The 20,596-nt window shown below is 34.7% G+C and overlaps 1 protein-coding gene and 1 long non-coding RNA gene across 11 annotated transcripts in view; one reads left to right on the top strand and one right to left on the bottom strand.

Annotated features, from left to right (window-relative positions):
• SLIT2 (slit guidance ligand 2) overlaps window positions 1-20,596 on the bottom strand; it is a 257,708-nt gene that overhangs the window by 152,645 nt on the left and 84,467 nt on the right. The window lies entirely within an intron of this gene.
• Window positions 751-4,802, top strand: LOC106016538 (uncharacterized). Its single transcript, XR_002401276.4, has 3 exons — window positions 751-1,613; window positions 3,640-3,719; window positions 4,059-4,802. It is a non-coding gene; the product is annotated as an uncharacterized lncRNA (long non-coding RNA).

Genomic DNA, 20,596 nt, shown 5'->3' on the forward strand with positions numbered 1-20,596 from the left:
TTCTGAGCTTAATATAACATTAGCAAAGACCAAACTCACACACAGAAGTAAAACACATAAATAAATAAAGATAGCTGCTGCTGTCTTTCTATTTTTTGAGGTAGGTACTGTCTTCCATGATGGAAGAGCTTTCCTTCAATAAACTGCAAGGGGTATGAACATAAAATTTGAATCTTCCCTGTGACTTTCATTTTATTGCAAATACAGATTTGCATATGATGGGTAAAGTTCCTCTAAAGCCATCTTTGTGAGCCTTAAGCATCCTACAGTAAATATACAGCTGTAATTTCAAATTTATTATTATTTCAAAATACTAAATTTTACAACTGAGAATACAGAGAACATTTACGCTGAAGAAACTGCTTCCCCGCCAAGAGAGAGCTTCCTGCATTATTATTTTTCCTAGACCTTTTCTTTTGTATTGTGGTACCCTGAGAAAGCTTGTCAGCATTAAACTTTCAAAAAGGAGAACTTATTCACCTGTTTCCTTAAGAAAAACATAGAAATGGTTCCTTTTAGTGAACAGTTACAATATTCACTCCTTTTTACCTGCACACAAAAGGGAACTTCAAAAGGCTGGGGAAAAATAATTATAGTAACGCAAAATTAAAATTTAAACATTTATTTTTAGTGTTTTTTATCCAAATATTACCAAGGAATATGATAAATAAGAGAAGTATATGTGTCCTGCTAATAAAAAACTCCAGGCACCATTTTTAATCCTAACATCACTATCTTACAACGTCGTGGCACTGAAAACCCAAAAGCCTCTCTATTTTCACAGATAACTACAAACAGCTTTGAGCAATTAACATTAATTAACATTACTAATTGAAAGTCTAGACAAGACAGACCTCTCACTCTGGAATGTTTTTGCTAAACAGCTAATACCTGCCGACTTCAGGCTTGGTGATGGCCCAATAACACTTGACAAGTTCTCCTGAATGAAGCACTTAGAGCTTGTTGAAGCTTTGTGTTAACTTTGCACCTGCACAGGGCCCCCAGACTCCAGGAGGCCATGTGGATCAAGTGCTTCTATAACTGTGGTTAGTCATCTGTATCAGAATCACAGCAGACTCCCTCATAACAAAGTCTCCTTTTTGTTGTTAATTAAGACAGTACCAAAAAAAAAAAAATAAAATAAAGTTACTTATTCAGTCATGAGGACTGAATGCTCCCAGTAGGTAGTCTTTTCACAATTCAATTTCCCTGATGGGACTCGAAGAGGAAATGAAACAACAAATTGTACTCCTGATGATCTAAGCAGAAGCTGCAATTCCACAGGGAGTCCTGCTAGGTCAATTAGTTCATCATGCTAACAGAATAGCAATCCAGAAACCAGTGTCCCACCAACAAAGGTTTGAAAAAGTGAAGTTCAATGCCCGGTTGTAAGACAGCCTCCAGTAGATATTATTGTTAGGTTCAGTAAATGCACATTTACTGAGTATAAAAATAGGGCAGCAACACTAAAAGCTAGGGGGATATTCCTGTCCTGATAGATTCACTGTGAATGCAGTAGAAGCAGTCCACCTTTGTAAGATCTCTAATGAACACTGCCTGTATAAAAGAAGTTCATCTCATCACGTTTCCTTCTTAAACTAGATATGTAAAAGGTGAGTACTTTTAAGCAAGCATTTCTCTGAAAAGTCAAAGTACAATGCTGCACTTGTTTGTTTGTGTATTTGTTTATTTTATTTGTTTATTTTAAATTGTTTCAGTATTCTGTATTTCAGTATTTCATGGTCTGTGCTTATTGCATGTTACTTTTCTACAAACACAATTAACAGTACTTTTTTCTTAGGATGCCATCCAATAATACTGTAATGTAATAGCCAACATTCAAATTTCATTTTCAAAGCAGTAGTTAAAACAAATATATGCACCTGTGCTAAGTTTTTTCATTTATTTTTTTCATTGTATTTGGAATAAAACCATGATAATTCAACAATGATTTTATAAACGTAATCCATTGTTTTCGATGCCAGAAGAAAACATTTCAAAAGCAAGGATGGTCTAGTAGACTGCTTAAACTCCAAATTTTCACTAAGGGTCCCGTGAACATCACCAAAATATTCAAGCACCCATTTTGTTTTCTTCACCTATAGAATCTGAATTACAAATCTAATTTATACCAACCTTGCAGTGGGACTCTGGGATTAACAATTCTTTCATGTTTGGGAACAGAAAGGACTATATATTCCATGCAGCTGTACTCTTTCCAACTGCATATACTGATGCAAAATAGTTGTTTAACTCAAACAGGTCAAACATAGGGTAGTTAAAGCAGCAAATCATAAACATAAAAGGTTTGACAAATAACTGCTCTGTTTCCTTCCACAGAGCCTCTTTAAATATTCCAAGGTTTTGCAAAAATAACAAAAGACTTCTATACTTCTTTTTTAATTATTTTTTTTTCACAGTTGTAAACTAAAAAAAAAAAAAGGATTACTCTGTTCTAGTTTACTTTACTGCTGTCAGCTACTGCAATATTAGACCTTGGTGCTTTATTTACAGAACTCCCCACTGACAAAAGATAGCACTGCATAATGAGTACACAAATGCATTTCAAGAGCACATCTTGAAAGCTGTTTTTGTAAAGCGCCTTCTGGCTGCAATATTTGAATGTACTGTATGCTGAGAGTCAGTAGGGACAACAACACAGATGTGCTTTGTTTGGCTCCTAATGGATTCAATCCCGAAGAGCATTAAAAGGAGAGAGACTGAAGAAAATTTAAGCTTTACCTTTTTATGAAACTCTGATTGTGCACTCTCTTTCTCTCTGGCCATGTGAGTTGAAATAGGACAGAACAACAGTACAGTCTATATATGACAGAATGCATTTTTGTTTCTTTTGAAAGAATGATTGAAGTTAATTTCTAGTTTATTTTTATTTTTTAGATTATCATATTTAATTTTCTGTCTTTAGAAAGAAATTGTATTCAATTTCAATTTAAAAGTATGCACAGAGATTTTTAAGTGAAGGCTATGTGGTGCCTGTTAAGAAATAGCACTTTCCTTGTTTATCAGTCCTGTGGAGGTTTCAGAATTTCTGTTTTACTTAATTAGCTTATTAGTATTTAAAAAGCCATTATTTACTTGCAGTATCCTGAAATAATTTGAACATTTCCACAGAATAAATATGTGACTTTAAAGAAAGTCACAGAAAATGATACGTCTTAAACTCTGCACTAGCAGTTAGATAGTTAATTGTAATGCTGTTCTCAGTACACCTGCCGTTGAGAAGATATCAAAGCATCACCTTCAGACCTGAGAGTCTCATTTTACATGGGAAATCTGTATTTTGATCCAAACACCACCAGAATATCACCGCACAGATCTGATCAATTACATGGCTGCTCTGATATAAGACTGGAAAGTAGAAATTAAGATAACTTAATGGGAACAACTGCTAATGATCATGCTCCATGAAAAGCTAGGTTCTGTGAAGACATTTGCTGTTCAGCACAACTCTTACCTTGTGAAGAGGAAATTATGCTGACTTCAATCCCTTTGTAGGGTGCTCCAGCAGGAGGACCGGGGACCGGTGTGACAAGATGATGAGCAGAATGTAAAATTAAGCTAGACTACAAGGTTAGTGCATAAACTTACATGTCGTAACGATTTCTTTTACATTTCTAGGCACCATGCTTTGCTGTCAGCTGTAAGAAACTGTGTCAGGAGGGACTGAAAATACGAGCCAGTATACGGATCAAGAGAGAGTATGTAAATATAATACAAACATAGTAATCACAGTCCTAAGGTTTTCCAGATGCCAGCAAGGAAGCAGAAATAATGTCATTGCAACTTGTGTGAAAAATCTTATTAATAGCAGGTTATACCAATAATTTGTATCAAGATGACAGTTTGGTTTACACATGTAAATACTAATATTCATTCTTTTTTCATACACCATAGTTGAAAGGATGTAAAGAGGTGTAGTAACTTTAGTTTGATTGCATTCATCCTGATCGAATCTATTATTCTCTCTACTAAAAAAAAATAAATATACACAACCACAAATTCTTTTCTTTACTAATCCTCATAAATTTTCTTGCAAGGAGGAGGAGAGATTCCAGGAACCATAGAAAGCCTGCTGTCATTATTGGAGGAACATGCAAGTGTCCTTTACAACTGATGATACTTCCATATGACAGCTGTCAGGGGCACTAATTATTGCCTTACAGTCTTCACATTTGTGTCCCTATTAACAATTATTAGCTCACCAAACTTTGGATGATTGCTTTATTTATATCTACAATGGATTCCACACTCAAAAACTTGGTCTGAGAACCCCTTAAACAATGGTTTGAAAACATCTCTCTCAAATTTCAGACCATCATTCAATTGCATTTGGCATCATTTTAAAAGACAGTTAAACCATGCAAGTGGATAGATGCTCTAAATAATGAGATAGTTGTGTGATGTTGGCTACTTAATTAGAAAAAGCTTTAGGTCCTAGATTCTCTTCGTAATTTCACCTGATTGTGGATTTCAAGTTCACTCTAACTTGCAGAGAAATAGCAATTAAAGAATGCAAACATGATGAACACTATCAATGGACACATATGGAAAATGGGTTTTGCCAAACAGCCTGTTTGATGGACATATAGATCAGTTGACAAAGCTAACAGCATCAATAAAACTGAGTCTGTAAACTGTGTAACACAGGCATGTGATATTATTTTATGTGATATTATTACCTGGAGCATGAAAGTAATTCTGCAAATACACTTTTTTTTTCTCTCTCTCTCTTTTTTTTTTTTTTTTTTTTTTTTCTGATTCCAACATTACTAAATACCATGATGAAAAACTGGAAAAGTGAACATAAAGTGAGATCTAGAAAGCTGGCTCTGTGGTGACAATACTTCAGATGTTCAAACTGTGTACTCGGCAGTTCAAGAAAATTTAAAAGAAGATAATACACTTGAAACCTGAAGATAGATAACCCATACAAAGCATGTTACATTAACAGAAAGGAATAAATAGAAATTGGAAAAGTCTACTGGGGGAAAAGCATTTCAAGAAGTCTTTCATAAAAAATGCTTCCCTTTTTACAAAATTTCCTTTTCACCATCCCTTTTGAAAACATGTTGGCAACTACTTAGGTTCCCTAAGGTTAAGAACAGTAAGGTTAAAAACAGTACTACCTGATGCTGAAATTTTATGATTCTTGCTTGAAATGTCCAGTAAAATTGTCTTCTATAAACAACCAGCAGCTGACATATAATAAAAAAAATTCATTTGACTTCTTCAGAAAAGTAAGCATTATGCCAAAATGTATTATTTGTCATGTTTATTAATTTTTGGAAGAATGAGGCTAGTGGGATTTCACTAGGTGGTCTCAGCTCCTCTCTATTTTCCTGTCTGCTACATGGCCATATCACACAGTGTTCCCATTGTTCACAGAAGTTGTTTCATGCATCAAGAATATTGTGATGGTTCTTGGATGAGTCAGTACATTATACTGATTTACTTTAAGAAACTGAAACGTTGACATAAATGACAGCTTGGAATACAGATATGATCTCATAATATTATAGAATATACAGAACTGTCTTTGTTACTAGGCAGTTTCAAATTACCTGATTATCATGTTATTTATGTTTGCAAAATAAATCAGATTTGACTTTTTTTACTTTTTCTTGTATTTATATTTTCAATTTTGAGTCAAATGTAACCTCAAAAAAATTAGATATGTCAGAGTAGAAGCAAAACCAGCAATTTACATAGAACAATGTAAAACCTCAATAATACTATAAATTCTTCAGCTATCAATGAAGCACAGAAACAACTGACTTTCTTTTTTTACTATTTCAATGCAAATAATATGGGCTACAGGATAGGCCACGTCCAAATCCCGTAGTTCTTCCTCATGGCAGTGTCAAACTGGACTTATACAAAGTCTGTCTACTCAATGACAGAAATACACAGTCCCACGAGACAGCCATGTAATTCTGTTCCTTTCAGTCTCAAAACAGCTTTACTATATGGAGTTTCCCTACAAAATAATCAGAATTCTGTTAAAGACTGCAGAAGATGAATATGTTTCAGAAGCATGTACACTGCCTTTTGGTCACACTGCCTTCCAGGAGTGGAACCAGAGAATTTACCTAAAACTTTTCACATGATATTTGTAAAGAAGCAGAAGAAAAAGGAAATAAATCTATACTAAGTGCTTGACTTTGATTTTGCTTTAAAAAAGATAGACCAAAATGTTAACACTAAACAACACTAAGTAGTGTTTTAACATAGAAGTGTCAAAATACTTTTAGAATTCAGAACTGTTTGTTGGTGAAGAACTGCTGAACAGAACACTACACTAGTTCTTTTATTCTATGCATAAGTATCCCCTGCAGTGCCATAGCAACTTTTTGATGTATTTTTCAAAAGGTTTTTCAACTCAACCTACCAGGTGGTTTTAGGAACTCAAATTCATGTGCTGAAGCCGTGTGCCAGCAGTTATCAAAGAATGCGTGGCATGCATCCTAATATTCTTACTGTGCGATCAGTCTGTTTCTGTGTTTGTGTGCATATGTATGTGTATTTTCACATTCATGGTCCAAATCTTGCGACACTGCAAATAAAAGAGTGTAGTATTTTACTACATTTGTGTACATAGCAGTGTCTCACTGACTGAAGCTTTTCAAGGAAAAACATGAACTGAATTCATTAGAACAGTTTGAAAAGCCAACTTTCCAGTTTCTACTGTTCTAATAATATATGCTTTCTCCAAAAGAGATATAAAGTTTGGTTTAACGATAAAACAATCCGTTTATATGGTTAAACAGAATAATTGTCTCAGGTTTCCTTTTCCACCACAGGGGGTTTGACTAAGTTAAATATTTATTTACTTCAGGTATGTGATTTATTAAGTAAAGTGCCAGCAGCCATGAATATTTGTGTACAGAAATTACAGGAGGTTCTCTAATGCTGGCTGGCTTTTCTTTCTGTCGAGGAATGGAAAAGGGAGCAAGAAAAAATCCTAAACTGCTCTCCTCCTGCATGGGAAGTGGCTGAAGGATTCCCTCTGCTCTTGCTTTAGATATTCTGTTCTTAAACAGAAGAAAGAAAGAGACGAAGAGAGAGAGAGAGAGAGAGAGAGAGAGAGAGAGAGAGAGAGAGAGAAAGAAAGAAAGAAAGAAAGAAAGAAAGAAAGAAAGAAAGAAAGAAAGAAAGAAAGAAAGAAAGAAAGAAAGAAAGAAAGAAAGAAAGAAAGAAAGAAAGAAAGAAAGAAAAGAAAGAAAGAAAGAAAGAAAGAAAAAGAAAGCAAGCTTGATCTTTTCATTCTTTCTATCTAAAGTAGTCTTTGTAGCAAATGGCTACTGAGTGCTCTTTGTTTAAAAGAAAAAAATCCTAGTATTTATTTGAATCGGATGGTCATTACATACAGTCACAGAAGGGTAGTGTGAGAGCCAAAACACTGCTCCATATGAGAAGATGTCTTGAGATATACGGAAAATGGGTCTAACCTGAGCTTAGTGAGAATCCCCAAACAGAAATTTCCCCAAATTCAAAACAGAATATACTTATCAGCAAAATTCATATATAGTATAAAACAAGTTATAACATATAGTAAGAGAAACATATATTTAATAAACTAAGCCTTCAGTGTATCCTTATTAATTATATGAAAACCATCATATAATCCAGCACTCTATTCTTGAGTTCAAGAGGTTACTTTAGCTTTCTTCAATATATTAAATATTTTTTTTTCAAATAAATGCATTTACTAAACTAAACATTGAAAGAAATCCTGGTCTCTCTATGCTCTCCCATGGGATACTCCCATGGGATACAGATCAAGTTACAGACAGTAATTACTATATCCTACTTGTAACGGGTTGCAATATCCAGTTACAGCCAACAATCAAATCTCCAACAACTACTCAACTCTGCTCAATTTCAATCTCAATAGAAATGGGGCTGGGGAAAAGCTTCATGATGTCACACCACGGTAGTGCAGGTTGTGAAGATTCTTCTTGCTACTCTACACAGAGTCAAGAAATTGAAAACCTTTGGTTAAATCTCATAATACTGAAACCTGTGGTAGAGCACAGTGCTTCTACAAGAGGCAACAGGTAGACCAGGCAGCCTTCTGGAGTCTTTCTCCAGCACAAAGGTAAACTCAACTCAAAGGTAAACTCTGAACTTCTTAGAGAACACAACTCTTAGTGAAGAAAGTTCTAGAGCACTGAGAAATGACCAACACACTGCTAACGAAAGCTCACCCTGCCTTAGCTTCAGCAGTACTCTGTTATGCAGTGATGTATTTGAAAATGACTGTTACACAACTACTGTGTAATACCTGTGTGCTTGCACCTGAAGTTTTAATTGTTGACAACTATGGTTAAGCATCTGGGATTAACATTTACTCCAAGCTCCAAGAGGTGACAGGGCAGAGGGTTCAGAATCCAAACCACTTTCAATAAAACACCTTAAAGTCTACATGTATTTTTCTTTGTAGAGCTACTTTACAAGGTTTTATCAATAAATACAATATTAGAAAGCTAGTTCTCTGCATTTTAATGCAAGTAGAAGTTTTATTAGAGGTCTTACATTCAGATATATACTACTAGTTAATGTTTACAGAGTTAACATATCATTTTTGACAAAATATGTGAAAGAGTAAAAATTAAATTCAATACTTAATTTCCAGTCAACAGGTTTGAACAACTACCAGGAAGTGGTTTGAAAGGAGATAGACATAGAACACATGATAGAGAATAAAGCCTATACTTATCAATGTGAAATAACACCTCTCAATCCCATTCATCTGTCAGTTGGACCTTCTGCTCTTTCTGGCAATTGCCAATATGTACTATACCTCTTTCCAAAGTTCACTATTTATCTCCAGGGATTTTATTCCACCACTGTACAATACATTGTAATTCCACACTAATGACAAAAACTTCGTGAAAATTGTTTGCGAGTTGCTGGAGGTACCTGTGACTGACAGGGGAACCCCTACTTTGAGCACATACAGAAATTCTCCTTGCACTATCAATGTTTTTGTTTGTTTGTTTCTTTATGTTTTTGTTTTCTGCCTGTAATCAGCTCATAAAAGCTGCAAATTTGAGGCCATACTTAGTGTAAGAGTTAAGGTTTCTAATAAATAAAAATAGCAGGTACATGAGTGTGCACTCCAGAGCCAGAATGGATAATTAGACCCCCCAAAATAATCTCCTTTATCTGTACACAATCATTGTGGCTTATAAAGCAGCATCAAACAGAAAAATTGAAAAAATCTAATTCAAGCCTTTACTAATACAATTTTTAAGAAATAAAATTTTAACTATGGTTAGTTGAAAGCACTCCAAAACTTCATGGGGAAATGTAGGGAGAAATACAAAATCAAAATTCGTGTGTAAGATTGCCTGGACTAGTGAGTATCTCAAAGTATTACAGCACATTTGTTTTACAAAACCGCTCAAATAGGATTAAGTCAGAAATGATACAGGTTAATTTCAATTTATAATGGTACAGAAGCAGGAAGATTTTTTCTTAATTTTTAGCAGCAAATTTATTTGAGAAGTATACAACTATAAACCTATATGCCACAGGCTACAAAAGTGAACTCAATATGAGTCTTCAAGAGGGAGACACCATATAATTAAGCAAGCTTTCTGGAACAGGAATGGACTTTTTGATGTTCCTTCTTCATGAAAGCAATCATATGCCCCACACTAATTCAGAAGTGCAGCTGTATAGTAGCTATGACACTACTGCAGCCTCTCCACTTTACAGTTCCACGTAGCTTAACACCAACTGATGGGCACTTCCCCAAGAATCTATTTAGCTTCAATACTACAGTATACTCTGTGGGATGAATGATTTGAAATAATCCCACAAAAATTAAAAATAACACAAAAGGCAGCACACTTACACACATCTAATCTGCTGTAAAACTAGAGGTGGAAAATGATGCATCATACTCCTCTTTGCTAATCCATCAGCCTATAAATATGCAATACTAATTAACATTCAGATCCAATTAGAAGTGGTTCAAGAGCATCTCCTTCCAAACGTATAATGCTCTTTACATTGCTCTTTGGGCAGCCTTAAGAACAAAATAGGCAAATTAAATATTCTTATTGTAGAAAGAAAGTTGTTGAAAAAACAATCTTTCAATATTTATGTTTCACTATTAAGCCAGAACAGATTGCAGAAATCCACATACACCTACAACGAAAAGTGTAGTATGCAGAATAATACTGGCAGAATTATATTCCCCTCTCGTCCAAGAGACAGCAAAAGACCCTAAGATCATTTTTAGACTTGTGCTTATACCAGATTTTGATTTTTATTTTTAAAAAGTCATGCTTACTTGGATTCTCTGTATAGGACAAATTTCATAGCTATGCAGTTTTATTATCAATCTTGAAACCATATTCTTACCTCAATCAACAGAAATATATAGATATGGCCTAGATTTACAGCTGTTTATATAGGTTTCCACAGTCACTATCAGTTAAGGTTTTATATCATTAGTGTAAAACCACAGAAAGAGACACGGGTACACAAAAATAGCTTATCTGTATGTTTACAGAATACTAATAGATATAGTAATTGTTACACTGGGATCTAATCATTTGCAGGTTTTGTTTAATAACAAACAGAGAGTGAAGTTTCATTCTGGACTTAATCCAGTCTCACTGTGGATTGCCAAAAGGAGACTTTCCCTGGAGTGACCACCCATGTCCATCTGTATAACCATCTCCCCTGTGCCAGAACTAGCAAGCATAGATCTAGCAGATCAGGCTGCTGACCCAGAGAAAATTTAACCATGTTTTCTTTTTGGACTGTCTGTAGATCCAGCTCAGTCTGTGCCGCAGGCTGGGGAAGGGAGAAGAGTACCACCTTTTTGAAGTAAGGTACCTTTAGTTCAGATCTACCACCACAAAAAACTACAGCCCGAGCAAGCCAAATCTCACCACAGTAAAACATGGAAGTAAATCACACAAACACAGGAACAGCTACAATGATGTGCTACTGCATACGGTGCTAATAACATTATCGACTGAAATGTTGCTCATATACACAGTCATTACAGTGTCATCCTCTCTGCTTCAGGACCACACAAACATACATCCTTCCCTTTCTGACATCTACTCTAAAACATCTATTCAGTTAATAGGAGTAGAATCAATTCTCCACTGACTGCCTAACTTCATCCAGCTCTTCCCCTGATTATGCCTTACTGCCAGAATAGTTTTTAGCATTTCATTTAATTATTTATTTTCCATGAGTACCTAAAATATATGCTGTGAACTGTTACTATCAATAAGCTAGAACAAAATACCACATTATCTTCGACCCCTGAGTGTCTGGATTTAAGCCAGTATACTCATGGGGAAGACTTTATGGAATAATCAATATAGGAGTAAAAGACAGCACAGCATCTCCTCCAGAGGAAAAAGAGAGGGCACAGAACAATTTAAAAACCATGCCAATAACAAGAAAGGAAAAACTAAAGTGTAAAAGGAAACCAAAAACACATCCTCTCAACAGATCTCCCAGTGGGGTTGAAGACAAATCTACAAAGCCTAACTTTTGGTATCCAGCTGAGGTGCAGTAAAAAGCTCACTTCTAGTGCTCCACACTGCCCATCAGCCTCATACAGAACAAACCCAGCTGGTCAAAACAAGCCCAGGGACACCAAATGGGTAGTAACCAAGCATCCAGCAGCCTGTAATTTGGTCACTTAACCAGCCTGTTCTGTGGAAGGAGGGATCAGGATATTCCTGACCTAAAAGCAAAATACTGCTTTTGCCCCTCTTGACAAATTGCATAGTAATTAAATTTTCTCTCTCACAAACTGTTCTTAAAAGTGGCTGTTCCCAGCTCTAACTGCTGCCCACACTGACGATATCTGCACAGGAAGACAATTATGTTACCACCACTACCTTAGATCTCAAAAATAAGTCATGAAGCTACTCATGTCATGTGCACACAAAACAAACTGGCAGAATGACACTAAAGCTTACCAAATTATTCTGATTACAGAAATACACAAAGATGGTAATAGTCATTAAAGAATTCTAAATATACAGAGGATCACACTGCAGTGAAATAACTAACTTAAGAACGTTAGGCTTGTTAACACATACTGTAGCAAGCTTATTCTGTTTTGCACTTGCAGAGTTGAAAAAAGGAAAATCGTGATGAAGCTGTCAGACCTAACACCACATAGGCACTGAAGTATGGCAACAGAAGCCTCATCAGTTCTCTAATTAAGTAGTGACACCACAACATTGATTTTTAGGGGCTCAGGATGGGCTCCTGGTAAGAGTTTCTGTCACCAGTGACCCAAATCAGAACACAGTTGTTTTGATTGAAGCAAAAAGCTGATGTCCTCTTCACTAATGCCAGAAGTCCTCCACCCCACAGTAATGAAATTTTTTGAGACATCTTCTATGTATATATACATCTACTCTTCAAGGTGTACTCCTCTTGAGAAGTCTCTACAAAGATCAAGAAACTTTCTGTATACACACAATGATAATTTCCCTATGCATTTTTTTTAAATGAAAGTCTTACATACCGAAAATATTCTGCAGTATTTAAACCTACATCAGACATTATTCAAGGAGAACCCAACGCTAAATATAAATGCAACAACAAGACATTGCAGTCCATGTATACTTCAATATAGTTTCTCTACAGTTTAGCTTTCAGTGCATGCAACACCTACACAAGTCTTGTGAACTAAGTAAAAAAAAAAACAAAAAAACCTTACTTTTCTGGCCATATGTTTAAATAATTATTACCAATTTTAGTCACTTAAAGATCTAAAGTTCTGAGGAGGTACAATGGAAATACCCAGTATTCAAATGTAATCATCACTCAAATAAGTATTTAACAAACTGTATTTCAATGATTTGAGGTCCCAGTACAATGAACAAACAAAATGACATTATTAACGGAGTTTTTCACAGTTATTTGCTAATTAATCATTGTATTCAGAGATGAAAACTAGTGCCACAGGACATTACCAGAACACTATATCTGATGCATATGCATCATTTTTTTCATAGATTCCATGTGGCAGTGCTACCTTTTCAAATCCTGCTCATGTTTCATATCACTGCACACCAATGCACAACCACAATTGTGCTATTCATTGTACATAGTAAAGGACATAGATAGAGTCTATACAGTAATCTTCTGGTATTTTTTAATATTACAAATTGTAGAAGGAAAAACCCTACTGTGATCATTGAACCGTGTCATGATCTTTCCTAGGAAATCTCTGCAGAGATAAAGATAACACAAACTAACCTTTAGAAATCAGATGAGGGACACAGCTATCATAACAATGGTAGCTGAGTTCAAATGCTCAGTCTGCAGGGAACAGGAGTATAGCATACACCACAAATAATTTTTATTCTTTTCTTTATTTAATTCAAGTGGAAATGGTCTTTTCATGGCTTCATTTGAAAGCCCCATGTTAGAACAAAAAAATAAATAAAATAAAATAAAAAATAGAGATGTCCAATGGCTTTACTAATCTTTGTATTTTCTGATTTTTCAAAAAGATCAATCGAAAGATAGTTCTAATGCACAACAGGCTTCATGACTGTCAACAGCAACTCAGGAGCAACTTGTCCTAAAGAAACATCACTATGCTGGAGATTTGCAGCTTGCAGCAGAAGCCTTCTACATACTTCGGGAGACCAGACAACACATCAGCATGTGTAGTAGCTCTGTCGGGCTGCTTTTTGAAGCAAATGGGGGAATGGAAAAAGCAGTCAACTGATTCTTATCTCCATAAAGTGTTTTCTCCACAAGCTTATGCCCTGAAAATGCAAGACTGTCAGAGTGAATATATAAAACTGGCAATCTGAAACATTTTTATATGAAATGCCCAGGGGTGAGGTATTAAGCAACCGTATAAATGTGTACGTTACAGACAGACAAAATAAGCGTATTTCTAAACATAAATTGTTCTATCTCCACTACTTGACTTTGAGCTTTGTTGTGTATGTGTGTGCCAAATGGAGGCATAGATGATGCAATATGAGAAATAATATTTTGGTATTGAAATAACTTATTTGGCATAAAATGCCTGAAAAAAAAAAAATATATATATATATATATATTATTATGCTGTACATATGCAAAAGTGTCTAATAATTTCAATCTGTTTTTTGTTTACATATGTTACCACAAATTACAAATGCTTCACCTTGTCTTAGCCATGATTATTCTTGTGGTTTTCTCTGATTAAAATCCTAAAGCTGTACAAAAACCTGTTTAAATACCCACTCTAGTATCTTAATATTTTACATTTATTAATATGGAATTTTAGCTTGTCGTGGCGAAGGATGTTTTGTTTGGGTCCATCGGCATATTTATAGGTTCCTAAATATAAGCGGCTTGAGGGTTTTTTCCACAGTGCCAGGAAATTCCTTTGCCAGCAGCAAGAATTGAGTCCTTAATAAATAAATAAAACCTGAATTTGCATTTGGAAATAACTTTCATATTGAAAAAAATGCATTATGGAAACATGCATTTAGTTTTCAATTTGCTAACTGAAATGCTTCCCCTTCCCAATGTTCTCCTAGTACAGGATATAGATAGACCAAATGTGAGGTGCCTATAATGTGCCTGCCAGTGACTCCTACTGACTCATGAATGACTATCTAAAGGGACCCTCTTTAGAGATGGACAAGAAATTGCTTTCTTGAAGGAAAAACAAAAAACAAAACAAAACAACAACAACAACAAACAACAAAAAACAGAGAAGTTAGTTAGTACAAGTTTCACGAACCTTTGGCAAGAAGGGTGTGTTTATATAGCACATGTGAATGCCTTCAGGAGAAAAGATAAAGAAAAAACATCTCAAATTATATTCTGCAAGGTCTTTTGATTAAGATTCTCTGTTGTAATTCTGCCCTCTTTCCTGAAATTGTGGTGGCATGGGTTTGAAAATTGTAATAAAAGTGAAAGTGACTTATGAAATGGAGCAGCAAGGGGTAAAACAAAATGATGCATGTATTTTCTTAATTTACGAACTCCCTTGCATCATTATAAAGGAGCTTATAAGTGTTTCACAATGCTCCATAGTGTTTATGAATACATAAATGATATATGTAAGGTAGCAGATGATCTGAGGAGAGCTAAAGCAAAACATGAGGCAGGAAACAACCAAATTGCATCTCATGTTACCATGATGCTGAAGAAGCCTCTTGGCTATCTGAGGCATTCTGCACATTATTAAATTTGAGGATGTTTTGTCAATACAGTTTGTTGATAACATAAAGGCAGTAGATGCTAGGTGAAGAGGACTTGTATTATGTTTTAAACAATTTAACTGCTGTTGCTCTCAGGTGTATTGCAGCTAATGAAATTTTCATGGGTGAAAATGTGGGTGTTTTTTTTGTTTTTGTTTTTGTTTTTTTTCCCCCTTAGGTCAGGCAAGAAGCTCAGCTCCTACAGTAAGAATTGTCTTCATCTCAGAGATGTTGCTATGGCTATGTCAATTCATGCAATCTAATGATCTGCTTTTTATTTATTTATTTTTTTTCCTGTGGTGAAAGAGTTTTCGATACAAAATTGCTTTTAACTCAAAATGTTATTTTTTGGGGTAGAACTTATCTCTTCTGCCAAACTTTTCATCACATTGTTATAATGTTTTGTAAGTCTGCCAGATTCTCACAAAGATGCAGATCAGACAACCTTCAGACAATTAAGCATTCTTTGAAATATCATTAAATAAATTAACTTTAATTGACTTTGAGATAACTATAGGACCAAGATTCACGAATTATTAGCAAGATAGTTTCAGGTATCATACACAGACCCTTTTTAATTCTCCTGTTCACTTTTGATCAAAATGAAAGAAGTTAATAATTAGTTTTAGTGCCTTTATTAAAAGAGAAGTCTTCCATGTTCATTCTGTGATCCTGAAACACAGCTTCTCAGATTATAAAGACAGAAGGTCCACTCTTCTCATCTCTCACTCCTTTCTCCAGGACTTATTTGCAGCCTTAAGGAGAATGCCTCTTCAAGACTGATCTGAAGTGCAAATCCATTTATCGTTTTAAAAATTAGTTCACTTACTGCAATCTACCCAAAAGCAACAGAGCTCCTCAGCAAAGTACTAGAAAACTCAGAGACAAGTATTATGCACTTGCAGATTAAAAAAGCCTACTTTTAGCAGCTCACTGCCATCCCCAGTTATCAATGGAATAAATACCAAGATGTGATCATCACTTTCTTTTTGGTGTTTAATGAAAAGGGAAGCTGTCCTCAGTTGTGATTTGGTAGGTGGTGGTAACCTTTGGCCACTGTCTAACATTACACATAACTGTTTAAAGCATAGATTCTTACACTTTTGTGATCATTTGCTTCTGAACAGTCAGTGACCTGTAAACACACAATGACATTTTAGACATGCAAAACCACTTGCTGTCTCATTGGCTGACTCTATTCTGTGTCTTTTTGAAGCATGAACATTGAGTTTTGCCAGAACAGAAAGATCATCTAGAAAAGAGTGGGATGGGGGAAAGAGGTCATCTTCCCTTTTTGGTTCTTCCCAGACCAGTCTTCAAAAGCAGTAGGAGTCAAAAACTCTGGCAGAGCAAGCTCCTGTGAAATAGACTTCTGGTCGTGTTATAGTGTTAGAAGTGTGAAAGGATTAAATGAACGTGTCTAGCATCTGTAAGCTCTTTATCGACAGCATCGACCTACTCACTGTGAAACAGGTCGATGATGACTAGGTAAAGATATAACAAAAAGTCAATCATCACTCCAAAACCTGCCACCCTCCACAGAATTTCTGTCAAAGGGTTTTGCTACTTAACAGGCATCAATCTCCTAATAAAGCTGTTTTTGAAAATATAAGTAAGAAAATGTAACATACAATGGCCATAAGATAAAACAGAAATGACATAATGGTTAAGTAAAACTGGATTTTGCTGGTGCTACGTATAGAATACAGAACTAAGAGCTGATTAAGTAAATTAATCACTTATGCAACCAAGTGGAACTTCAACTATAGAGCAATAAAAACACATATAAAGGCAAAGGCATTTGGGATATCCACTAATTCAAAAGACTGTTAATCTTCAAACTTGATAGTTAGAATGAACCTCCCCTCTTTAAACCCTAGGGGTTAGATATAGCTCATATGAACTGCTGAAATGAGAAAACGCAAGGCATGTATTAAATATCCCAGAGGCAGCAGTACTTAGTCCCCTAGTAGGCATTCAACCCAGCTCTTTATACCTGAATGCTCCAGTAAGCTCTTTGTATATGCCATACTAGATGGCATTTTTACCATGACATCAACAACTATATATCATCCCTCCTTTTCTCTTCCTAGGTGGACTCTCATTTTCTGTACTCAATACAGATTAATCTGTGAGCCCTTTTTTTTTTTTCTTTTTTTTTTTATTCTCTTCACAAAGTAAAACAAGGAAGTATTAAGGTTGTACACTTTTTCTACATTCCAAAGAGAAAAGTTTAAAACAAAACAAAACAAAAAACTTTAATACTGAAACTGAAAAACTGAAAAGTTGCCTGTCAGATGAGAAAAAAAAATAAAAAATCTACAAACAACAACCAACAAATATTTGTAGAGACAAATATGACATCAAAGTTCAATAGGATATTAAATTACAAAAACATAGGTGTGGCAAAGCTAGATTCATCTCACTAAGCTTCTGAAGTCTATAAGGCAGACTTGCGCAGGGGAACTAATCTATGCTCCCTTTAGTTAGAGACATTTATAGGATGCAAATAATCAAAACAATTTAAGATTTTCTCTGTATTAAGCAACTCACACCCATTATTCATTTATACCTTTGACTTGCTTTTCTCCAAATTGACTTAAAGGGGGCTTGGATGAATAGCTCTAAATCAGATGTCTTCATTGTGGAGAACAACTCTTTTCCTTCGTCTTCATGGGAGCTTGCCTTTCCAATCCAGCAATGAAATTCATTTGCAAAGCACAAAAACCACTTAGTTATGGCACTTTTCTTCTATTTCAATAGGACTTTGACATCTATAGGTTTTAGTGCAACTGCACTTCATTACCACTGACTTTATCAGCTCCAGGATCTGTTCAGGGCCTTACACATACAGACAGTGCTTATTCAGCTAGAGAACAAGTGGTATTAAAGAAAAAAAAAAAAAAAAAAAAGAAAATAAAAGAAAAGGAAAAAAAAGACATCTTTATATCAGGTGTTATCTACTCTGTTTATCTGGACTAAACATATAATTATACTATACAGCTTCTCCTAAGGGTAAATAAAGGGATATACCTATACTACATTCATTTCCAGAGTTCTTGTTTATAACCTGCAGATACAGAAATTCCTTAAATATTCCTCTTCTGATGCACTAATCCTACTGAAATCCCAAAGAAGTTTAACAGACATAACCTAAAGGAAATTTATTGCTGTCATTTTTTAAATCAATAAAGAAAGTTAGGTCTTATTGCAGTAAATTCTCACAGATGTTTTAGCATCAGCCAAATCTGAGAAGAAGCCAGAGAATTTAAAAAACACAAAATGCCCTAAAACTCTCTCAATAGGTGTTTTCTGTTATGTCCCATGTGGAAAAATAAATTACAAATGCAAAAAAATATATATATATATACACAAAAAATACAGGAACATACACATACACCCTCCCCAAATATATTACCATAATAATTCTCTCAAACAAACACAGTTAAGAAGCAAGTTTTACAATAGGAAATCTGCCTACCAAAACAGTTTCTAAGACAGTAGAAGCACAAACCTTAGTAGATTTCAAGAGTGGAGAGAGACACTCCTACATAATTTCTTAGTTAAAGTTAACTCCAGTTCATATAAAAATCAGTATAACTGACAAAGCAGGACATTACCTCCCTCATTATCTTCACAGGAGGTACATAATTTCCTGTCATGCACAACCTTTGGTAAAAATAATAATTTATTGCCCAACAGTAGATAAAGATGTTTCATTGTCTAAATACAGTATGGCACAAGTAACTGTATCTCATCCTGCAAGTGTTACCTCAAATAATTCTGTGAAATCTGTCTGGAAATTCATCAGAACAGTTGAGGAAAACTGTGGGAAGTGACAATATTTCACTGAGAAACTCAAGAATTTCTAGTCACCAGCCACACATCTGTAAGGATTAGTGAAAGTAGAAACCCCTCTTTACCAATGCTATGCAAATTCCTTGCAACCCACAGACTAATCCACAACATAAATAGACCAATTCTACCCATCAGAACAAACAAAAATCCACCTCCATGTCAAATTAAAACTCAAGTAAAGCCATAAACAAAATTTTCAGCAAAATAGTGTTATCACAAGCATCAGTAAAAAAAAAAAAAAAAAAAAATACCAATTTTTAACATTCACGCAGGCCACTAATTTTTAAATGTTATTTAAATATATTACCCCAAATAAGAATTAGTGTGCATAACTATAAGATTTTAAAGATGGCTTCTTTTTTTTTTTTTTTTTTCATATTACACTGTCATTTTCAAATGCAAAAATATATCTAAAAGAAAAACTATTGGAACAGTGATGTAAAAAACAGAACAAAAATAAAGTTTTCTATGTTATGAATAATTCTGACATTTCAACGTGCTTTATACCTTCACATTCATGTTTAGATAGAATTTCAGAGTAAAAAAAAATATTTACAAGTATTCTGAGTGATTGATCATTTTCATAGTCCGTATTTCAACATGAAGAACTGCATTTCTTCCCATTTTGTGATTTATTTTTTTTTTTCTACAAATGGATAATTGCAACATCCAGTGCTGAGGGGAAAAATCTTTTAATCTTTTCTTTCAACAGTTTACTCATGGACTGTAAAAAAGGTACTATCATTTGACTGAAGCTGGTACCTTGGAAATGCCTATCAGCTAGGTTGCAGATATTAAAATGCCCTATGTCTCTTCTGATCAAGAGGAAATTTCTACAGTGTTATAGAAATTATGATCTTCCAGAAAATAATAACTGCAGGAGAGAATGACAACAAAACCTGAAAAAAAATAAATAAAATAAACAATATATGGCAGTTTGAATTTACAAATTTAAGTAATGTTTTATTATAGAGCTGAACCAATATTTTCAGTTGAAACAAATAGAATATTATTTTAATACTGAAACAGCTTTATGTTAAATAACATTTAATTGAATGTTTTTGAAAAATCAGATTTTCAGTGAATTATTTTTTTTTCACAAATTTCTTTGTGAAGAGTCTTTATTTTGCTTTCAGAAGAAAGTTGGAAAATAATGATGTAAAACATTATTTCTAGCTATTCTTCCTCCAGCAGTGACCTGGAGACTCTTGCCCAGCACTACAATGACTGGGATGTTGCATTGTGTACCAGGTATGAATGTAAACAAAGATCCAGATCCTGTCAGCATACCTGGTTTACAGATCTACTTTTTCTCTCTACAAAATGGTGGTGAGCACTGTGAGAAAAGTGGTGAGCCTTGGAGAAGAGTCCCTTCCTGAGAAAAAAATCTGCCTTCCATAATTCTTTTCAGTACCTACAGGGTGGACAGAAGAGACGCCACTTTGGCATGTTCCTAGTAAATGTGTATTCTCTCAGGTAGAAAACAAGCATATATAGATAAGTCT

Source organism: Anas platyrhynchos, chromosome 4 (genome assembly GCF_047663525.1).
Source record: "Anas platyrhynchos isolate ZD024472 breed Pekin duck chromosome 4, IASCAAS_PekinDuck_T2T, whole genome shotgun sequence".
Lineage (NCBI taxonomy): Eukaryota > Metazoa > Chordata > Aves > Anseriformes > Anatidae > Anas > Anas platyrhynchos.